The 10,035-nt window shown below is 40.4% G+C and overlaps 1 long non-coding RNA gene across 1 annotated transcript; it reads left to right on the forward strand.

The window, feature by feature from the left end:
* The first annotated feature begins 3,014 nt into the window (after window positions 1-3,014).
* LOC140847978 (uncharacterized) lies at window positions 3,015-8,808 on the forward strand. The gene is made up of 2 exons (XR_012128361.1): window positions 3,015-6,932; window positions 7,330-8,808. It is a non-coding gene; the product is annotated as an uncharacterized lncRNA (long non-coding RNA).
* Window positions 8,809-10,035: the final 1,227 nt, after the last annotated feature.

Here is a 10,035-nt window from a genome sequence, read left to right on the forward strand (position 1 = left end):
CCTTGTCCCTTTTATGACTTTTAAAGTGCCTGCTTTTCTTTTGTCTCAGGGTAACTGGCTGTGGGAACCTGTTCACAGTCTTAATCTCAAATTTTGCTTTTCTACTCCTCTAATATCCAGTGCAACATGCAATGTGTGTCTGTGCTCCCAGTGCAGATTACTAGGGCTGGTTATTTAGCAGTCCTGTGCTTCCACTCCCTCCCCACTCTGATTCTTTTCCTCCCACCAGTAAGCTGGGGTGGGCAGTGTGCTCGGGTCTCACTGGGTCACAGCTTTGTATCTTACCCTTTTCCGTGAGATGTTAGGTTCTTGCAGATATAGCCTGGCTTGTGTATTTATCTTCTGGTCACTCTTTTAGGAATAGTTGTATTTGCTGTATTTTCAAAATCTATATGGTTTTGGGAGGAGATTTACACCACCTTACTCATGCTGCCATCTTGAGAATTCCCTCTTTACTTTTTAATTTAATGTAATTTTAATATTTTGCCACCCAATCTTTAATTATTCGTATAAAAGACCTGCAGTGTATTCTGCCAGCTTGGTATGTCTTTTTTTTTCTTTTTTATACAATGTTAAACATTTATATTATTCCTACTTTAAAAGATAATGTAGAAGATGTTACAAGGACAATTTTAGTGCATATTGCATTTTATTTCTTTAGGGTTTATGTTTTATGGAAACATTTCAGTAGTATGAACTACAGATTGAAATACAAGTGCATTTGTGATTCTTGCAAAATAACAATGCAATTTTGGGGAAAAGTTTTACCAAATTTATACTGTCATCTTCACCACATCTGTGCTGTCTTTTAACACATTATAAAGAAAGCAAGTAAAAATAAAAGGGAGGGGAAGAAAGAAAAAGGAGGTATTCAGGATTGAACAACCCTGCCCTCTTGTGGTAAAACTTAAAATTTCAGGGCAGGTTTTTCTTTCCCAGGGAATGTTGTGGCATGAACATTCTCATCAGTCAACCTTCTGTTCAAATAGAATGTACAGACCTTAGTATCAGCGGTACAGATTCAAGAAACAGGAATTGTTTGGCCTTGGAGTCCCCAATATTAACGAAGAATCACAACAGATTCATACAGGAGCAAGTAAATTCTTGTTCTGTAGATTAAGGGATTGGCGGTCATGCCTGGGAAGCAAATGAGGGGAATGGTCCTTATGTGATGATTTAAAGGAGGGACAGTATGTGTTTGAGGACAGACAGAGTATTTTTTTTTAGATCTAGAAGAAATCTTGTCTGGCCCAATTATTTTATTTTACAAGTGAGGAGCCTGAACAGCCAAGTGGTTCAGCGGCTTTCCCATATAAAGAAGCCCGTGAATTACCGAGAGCCTGTGCATGTCTGGCCAACCCTGGCTCTTTTCTAGGTCTTTCCATTAGGTTTCCTCTTAAAGAGTTGTAATCATCCAATGAGATAATACACAGGGAGTGCTTTGAGGAAAATTCAGTATAAACACAAGGAAGCCAAATGATTAGGTGATATAGCAGGAGGCTGTATGATTTATATTCATAGTATAAGTTAGTCTGCTTAAAATCACTGAGAAGGTGGAACTCAAAAGGCTCTTTAGACAAAAATCCAATTCAGGCCACTCAGAGTACCAGGGGAATCAGAATCTGAGCTAACACACATGAAGTGCCTAGCACAGTGCCGGAACATAGCAGTGGTCTAAAACTATGAAATAACAGTCATTGCCACCACAGGCTTGCTCTGTATTAAGTAGCATACGTACATTATTAACTCGTTCAGTCCTCACGAACACCCTATGAAATAAACCCTATTTTTAATACCATTTTGAAGCCAAGAGAGGGGAAGCAGTTTGCTATGGTCACATAGCTGTTAAGTGGCGGGTCCAGGATCTGACCCCAGGCAGCCGGGCTGTCTCCCTAACCCACCTACAATGACACCTGGTGTCCAGGGTAGAAGCCCATTTTCTGGCGACTGTACAGCACACTGTCTATTATGTACTCCTCTATCTCGTGCTAGAAAACAGAAGGTCTCCCCGGATCTTTTCACACAAGTAATGAGGTAACTTTATTGAGAGTCTGTGTGTCATCAGATTGAAGGAATTGTTACAACAGAAAAATATTTGTTTTCTACTTAGTCATAGAAGTGATGGAGACAAGCCAGTGATCTTTTTCTTCTCAACAGCGGAGGGAGGACAGTGTAAAGAGACTCCCTTTTCATTCAAAAGTCAACTGATATTTGCTGAGTGTCTTTTTAGCACAAGGGCTGAGGCTACAGTATGAACAGGGCAGAGGGGTCCCTGCCCTCAAGGCACTTGCAAGACAGAGTACAACACCTCAATCCATGTTAATACAGACAAGGTTTTCTAAAGAAGAAACAGTTCAGGAAGAAGAACATGTCAGGAAGAGGAAAGAGTGTGTGGAAAAACTAACAGGAGGGCTATGAGCCTGTTAAGAAACCCAGAAGGATGACGGTGGCTGTTTGGGTGAGAGCAGGAGGGGACAAGGTGAAGTGAGCACAGACGGCGGGCAGATCACGCAGCTTCTTGGGATCTGTGAATGGTTTTGGTCTTTTTCCCAAAAGCAGTGGGGGATGGCTGGAGGGCTCTAAGCTGGTGTGTGTGTGTATGTGTGTGCTTATGTACGTGTGTGTGTGTAAATCTTGCTAGTCTTTAGAATGGATTGGAAGGAAGCATTAATGAAAGCATGGCTAAGAGGTACTCTTCTAGTACTGGGTGGATATATTGTTTTGGATCACAGTAGAGGCAAAGAAAAGTGAATGGATTTAATAACTATTTAGGAAGTAAACTCAACAAGATGTGGTAATGGATCAGATATGCCAGATGAAAGGAGATTGTTGAGGAAGACATCAGGTTTCTTGGAATGCAAGTCAGTGGATGAAATAAGGAATATTGGAAGGATGGGGGTGGTGTGTCAGGTTCCTTTTTGGACATGAAGTGGCAATCCAAGGAGGTTGTTGGGTTTGTGAAACTGGAGTTGAAAGAGAACAGGTGATAAAAACTGTAGCATCACTGAAGTACTGTAGGATCTGAAGAATCAAAAGTTAGCATAAGTACAGCCATCTTAAGGCCTAAATACCACCCCCTAACCCAAAAGAAGGAAAATCATTAGAATCTTGAAAAACAAGTTAGTTAGCCTGTGTCAATTGTAGTGACCTTTAGTTAGCTAACCGTAAATCAGTTAATCATACACGCCTAGCTTATCTTACTAGAACCACCCTAGACATTCCGTAGGTGATCTCATCTAACCAGACCCCAGGATGTGGCGCCAGCAAAAGATTTATGAGCCTATAGAAAAAAACCCTGTATTGTGATTATGGAAAATTCTACCCCTTTTGAAAATGCTATAAAACCTTCTGCCTTAGTGTGCTCGGGGTCCTCGTTGAGACCTGCTGCGACAGGCTGACTTGGACCCCAACTAGTTGGCTTCCGAATAAATTCCTCTTGCTTGTTGCATCAAGAAACGTCTTTGGTGAGTGATTTGGGGCGGCGCCTTCCTCAGGGGAATCCAACATTTGGGGGCTCGTCCGGGATCATGCGCTCACCCCGCTTCACTCCCAAAGTCGCTCTTGGAGGAAGAGGTAAGATTAGTGGCGCCTTGGTTTGTCTGTGTTCTGTTTTCTGTTTTTCAGTGAGACCGGTCAGAATTCTGAAAGGGGGTACCCACTGTCTGGCAGCTGTCCCGATCCCGTAAAGGGGTCGAGACTGCGGTCGGTAGACGTACTAGGAGCACCGCAGGCTGCAACCCTGGGGGACGCCTCGGGGAGGTTGGGAGGCCAGGGACGCCTGGTAGCCTCCCGTCTGTTTTTCCGGCAAGGTGAATCTGATGAGATAGGGTTGATTTTCAGGTGCCAGGAATATCAACCCTCTGATTCCTTTCGGTTTCTGTTTGAAAATCTGAGAAAAAACAAAAAGCGGCCGCTGTGTGTCTAATCTGTGTGTGTCTCTGTTTTTTGTGTCTTTCATGTGCCTAATAATTGTTATACTGACAAGGGGACAGACTCAGACAACCCCCTAAGTGTGTAAATGAATATATCTTTCTACCTCCGGATGGTATTAATGAAATTGATTTAAAGACAAGCGCTTGTAAAAATTGAGTGTTCTAAAACTTCCAGAAAACCTGGTAAAAAAGTGTTAAGCATTAATGCTAATTTGAGTTTGCCTGAGGCGGGCATGTCCTGGTAGTTGTCCGCTGCCTGAGTTTACCTAGAGTCATTTGAGTCATGTTATCTGCTAAATCTTTTAAGAATAGAATGCTTAGAAGCTTGGCTTTGTCTAGTGTTCAGTGGGGGTCTTGTGAGTAGGCTAGCGTGGTTGTTGCAGGTAGGTGAGCTGGATAAGTGTGGCAAGTGAACACCTTTTAAATTGTGTGTTGCAGTGTGTATGCCTACCTGCAGCCTGAGAATCTTTGTAGTAACTTAAAGCCTTAGAGTTTTGTTAAGTTGAGAAGATGTGCTCTGTGTTTGCTGGGAGATTGTGCTGTGAAGCTCATGGTTGCAGAAATTGTAGAATGTGTTCGTGAGTTTGTTGGTCTAGAAAATGTTAGTTTGACAGTTTGCAGTGTCCTGCTTCTCAGTGTTCACTAGAAGTTAAAGTTTCTAATGGTTTTAAGTTCTAATTAAAACCACTTAAAGTAATAAAGAAAAAATTTCTCTATGCTAAAAGATGTATGTTTTAATAAGAAAAAGTATAAAAAATGAAAACTCTTCTGCATGCTAAAGAATGTGTTTTGTGATAAAAGAAAGTAACTTTGTTCTAAAGTACAGCTATTTATTTAAAGAGAGACAAAGAGAGAAAACAGCGTGGTGCCTTTTGTTGTAGAAGATCCGCTCAGCCTGTTGCTTTGGGGGGAGGGTTAGGATATTTAGAGATAAAGTGAGATAAACCCAGTCAAGCCGCAGGCAAGCCCAGGCATAATTCTCACCGGCTTATGTGCTTGGGACCATGGGGCAAATGAAGAATAAATTACTATATTCTTACAGATATAGTCATGCCTAGTGAAATTAAAGCAAGTGAGTCTTGATATCAAGTGCACAGCAAAATTAAAATCTCATTTCCAGTTAAACAGTTTTCTTTAACTGTTAGTCTGCTCTTAATGTTGAAAGATCACAGCAGTTTCTCATGCTTAAAGTCTCAGTGAGTTGCCATGAAATCGTAATGTTAAAGGGACTAAAAGCTAAAGTTTGTTAACAACTGTATAACCTTTATTTGCCTTTGAAATATTTTGTTATTAAAAATGATTGCATGGCCTGAAAAATTGAATTCCTAAGCAGAATAGTAACAAAGCTTTTTTCAGCTGATTAAATGCACTTAGTTAACAAACCAAAATTTATTAAACTGTAGAATCTGGACAAGATTATGTTTCTCCCAGAAAAACAGGTTTCACTGTAAAGGTTTAGATAGACGAACGTGTGACCACTTTTGAAAAAAGTTGTAATAGATTTTTTGAGAACCACCAGGTCTTCTTGTTTAATTTATATGCTGTATGTTTTAAAAAAAAAAAAAAAAAAAACATGGGGGAATCTACTATTAAAGAGTAAAACATTCTTGAAGCTTTCAGGGAAGACCTGTAAACTTAAGCACTTTCTCTGTTTTTTGTATCTGGTCTTAGACACTTATGCTGAGTTATGTTCTTATTATTTTCACTGTTTGTAAGCTATTGATTGTAAGCCAAAGGTCATCATTTCTCAGTCCCTAAATGAAAAAGTAAAATGCCTGATCTCTTTCATCTCAAAGCATATTTCTGGTCATATCTGAATATCTGTGTGAAAGAAAGAGACATTTAAATTTGAGATTCTGCTTAAACTTTTAAGTTGAATTTGACTATAGCCATATTCATTCTTTGTATGTATCTCTAACAGGTCTTTTGTATGCCTGGTAATATTATACTCTGCCTTGAGTTTAGACAGTTCTTTCAGCTAAATATGAATTCTTATTGTAGCTTTTTTCCCCTCCTGAAGATGAAAGCAGAAGAATCTACCATCTGCTACCATTCTCTCAAGAATGCTTAGTAACCTAGAATTAGTTTGACTTTCTGTATGTTGTCTTTAAAAATTGACAGCAGCAGTCTCCCCTGCTGCCCCACTTTTTAAGATATCTCGTTTACTGTGCTGAGTATATAGACAATAAATGTGTAATGATAGTTCTAAAAAAATTAAATGCAAAAAGGTGCTTTTACCTCTAGTTAACTCTGATATTTTCCAGAGGGCCCCTGGAACATGTCAGAAGAATTTTTTCTCACTAGACAAAGTATTTGACTAATTTGGCTTATTTATCTGATATATATATATTTATTTACCAAGAAAGCACTGTCAAAGAGAATGATGCTAAACTTTGTTACTGAATGTTTTGTATTACAGAAATATCAGAATTTCCTTATGTCAACTGTTTTACAGTAAGCTCTCATCATATCTTTAACCATTGTCATTTGTAAGTCTTTTGTCATTTATAGTATTATCCCTAAACTGGTAAAGAACTAGATTTCAGCAGAACAGGTATTAGTTACATAAGATTACATAAACTAAAGAAAATGATTTTGTGTCTTTTTGTTTCAAATGTTGCTGGTAAAGTGTTTTAACCTTGTTCTCTTAAACTGACAACAGTTTAGTAAATGACTATCTTTATGAGCAGAATTGAAACATCCTTCTCTCTACTTGATCCCTCCAGAGTTTAAAAACTTTCAGTGACTGTTTTTGTATTCCATGGCAGTATGTTTATTTGCACGAGTTCAATAAGAATCTGCTTTCCTTGTGAGAAGACTACTTAAGAACACTGGTTATACTACCAGGGCTTTGACTGGAATGTCGTACCTGGGAGACATGTGTATAAACTCAGATGTGAACAACTTTAAAGAACTAAGATTGACTTTATAAAACCAACAAAACCCCTTGGAAGAACTGGCCTGGTACCTTGCTTACAGAGTTCCCAGCAGCCTTACCAGGTGAGTAAAGAAGGTCACTTCCTGGCAGGTGCAGAGACCTCGAGAAGAGAAGAATTCATCCAAATCTACAGGTACTGCAGGCAAAGCCTGATGGCAAGTCTGGCTTGGCTGTCTGGCCTCAAGAGGCCTTTAAAAGTTCAATCTGAAATTCCTTACAAAAAGTTCCAGCAAAGCATATTTAAAAGAGCCTGTGTAATCAATTGCTCTTCTTGCTGCACCTGTGCAAATAATCAAGCCAGCTGTTAATTATTTTCTTAACCTAGTTACTTCTGGTAAAAATGAGAGTGATTTTAGAGAGAAGTATCGTTTCAATAATGCAGCCTCCTTCCAGAATAAAAAATCCAACTCCAGATGTTGCTACATAACCTAATAACACAATTTGTTTTATCTTGCCTAGAAGCCACAAAACTGCAAATAGTAATAAAAATGAAACCCAGAATAGAAGCGCCAGCCTTCTGAAGCCCTCTCAACTGACCAGTGATGGAGACCTAGCTGCACCCTTTACTGCGCCCCCTTCTCAGCATGAAGCAGCCAGAGCGGTCATCACCCCTCTTCCCTAGCAGCAGCTAGAGTCTCTATCTATAGAAGAAAGAATGAGACCATACCCATAGCCTTCCCTGGTAAAAACAGGTATTTAATCCCTCCTCCCGAGAGATAGTGGGCTTGTAACACTGGAGTGACCCTATGTGTCTCTACTTCTGCCTTCAACTCCTCCCATGATTTCTGTATCATGGTCCAGCTGGTGCCCAGGTTAATGTATCATGATGATCTCTCATTCATAGCTGAATTTGAACCTAAGCATAGATATAAGAGAGAGCCGGTCTCGCTGACCTTAGCAGTGTTGTTAGAGATAAGAGTCGCAGCTGGAGTGGGAACGGAGGCAGCCGCTATTGTTCAAGGGAACCAGCATTATGAAAGACTAAGGACTGCTATTGATGAAGACCTAAAAACCATAGAGCAATCCATTACAAAACTTGAAGAATCTCTGACTTCCCTCTCTGAGGTAGTCTTACAGAATAGACGAGGGCTAGATCTGCTGTTCCTAAAAGGAGGAGGACTGTGTGCAGCTTTAAGAGAAGAATGCTGCTTTTATGCAGATCATTCCGGGATAGTAAGAGATTCAATGTCAAAACTTAGAGAAAGGCTAGATCAGAGGAAGAGAGAGCGAGAAGCAGGCCAAGGACTGTTTGAATCTTAGTTCACTAGGTCCCCGTGGTTTACAACCCTGATATCCACTCTGGCTAGGCCCCTACTCATCCTTGTGTTGCTCCTAACTTTGAGACCCTGCATATTAAACCGGTTGATGACTTTTGTTAGAGAAAGAGTGAGTGCTGTTCATGTACTAATGTTGAAGCAACAATACCACTCACTCACCTCACAAGAAGATACAAACATTCCATGATTGGAATGCCCCAAAAAGAGAAGTGGGGAAATGTAGGATCTGAAGAATCAAAAGTTAGCATAAGTACAGCCATCTTAAGGCCTAAATACCACCCCCTAACCCAAAAGAAGGAAAATCATTAGAATCTTGAAAAACAAGTTAGTTAGCCTGTGTCAATTGTAGTGACCTTTAGTTAGCTAACCGTAAATCAGTTAATCATACACGCCTAGCTTATCTTACTAGAACCACCCTAGACATTCCGTAGGTGATCTCATCTAACCAGACCCCAGGATGTGGCGCCAGCAAAAGATTTATGAGCCTATAGAAAAAAACCCTGTATTGTGATTATGGAAAATTCTACCCCTTTTGAAAATGCTATAAAACCTTCTGCCTTAGTGTGCTCGGGGTCCTCGTTGAGACCTGCTGCGACAGGCTGACTTGGACCCCAACTAGTTGGCTTCCGAATAAATTCCTCTTGCTTGTTGCATCAAGAAACGTCTTTGGTGAGTGATTTGGGGCGGCGCCTTCCTCAGGGGAATCCAACAGTACAAATGGTCAAGGATGAGATTGCCTAGGGAGAGAGATCATAGTAAGAAGGTCTGGTCGACGAAGAACTCTAATATATAATGGCCAGTAATGGGAGGTGATCTTGCAAAAGAGACAGAACTGAAAACACTAATGGTGTCCCAGAAGCTGCAGAACATTTCAAAAGAAGGAGAGAAATCAACTGTATCATATATGCTAACAGACCAAGAAAGTAAGGTCAAAAATGCCCATCGAGTGTAGCTACCTGGAAGTCTTAGATGATCTTATCAAGAAACTTTTAGTGGAGGCAGGTAATGGGAGCTAGATTAGACTGTCCTAAGGGGACCAAATAAGGAAATGAATGTGGGAGAGCAGAAAGGTTGCTGAATCATTCAGAGTTCTCCAGTGAAACAGTACCTATCTATCTATCTCTCTATCTCTCTATCTCTCTATCTCTCTATCTATCTATCTATCTATCTATCTATCTATCTATCTATCTATCTATCTATCTATCTATCTATCTATGTATCTATCTAAAGAGATTTATTATAAGCAATTGGCTTGCATGACTATGGAGGCTGGCAAGTCCAAGGTCTGCAGGGTGAGCCTGCAAGCCAGAGACCTGGAGGCATCGGCGGTGCCTCCAGTCCCAGTGCGGGCAGGCTCAAGGCCCAGGACATGCTGAGGTTCCAGTTACAGCCTGAAGGCAGGAAAAAGAGAATATTCCAGTTCAAAGGCAGTCAGGCAGGAGGAATTCTTTCTTGCTCAGGGAAGGGTCCACCTTTTTTGTTCTATTCTGGCCTTAAACTCATAGTGTGAGGCCCACTCACAGTAGGGAGAGCAATCTACTTTACTCAGACTACTGATTTAAATGCTAATCATATCCAAAAATATCTTAACAGACATACCCAAAATAATGTTTGAACAAATGTCTGAGAACCCCATGGCCCAGTCAGGCTGACACCTAAAACTAACCACCACCATCTCTGTTGAGAGGCCAAATAAGAAATTCCCAGCTTATATATTTTGAGGGCCTACTTGTTCACCAGGCTCTGACTTACACATTTTGTACACATTCTCTCATTCTCTCCTCTCAGTCACCCAGTGAGGTATGAGCCATTATCATCCTCTTTTTTACAGGTGAGGAAACTGAGGTCCAGGGATGATTAATAAGCAAATTTTCCAAATCACACATCT

This window comes from Manis javanica, chromosome 2 (assembly GCF_040802235.1).
Source record: "Manis javanica isolate MJ-LG chromosome 2, MJ_LKY, whole genome shotgun sequence".
Lineage (NCBI taxonomy): Eukaryota > Metazoa > Chordata > Mammalia > Pholidota > Manidae > Manis > Manis javanica.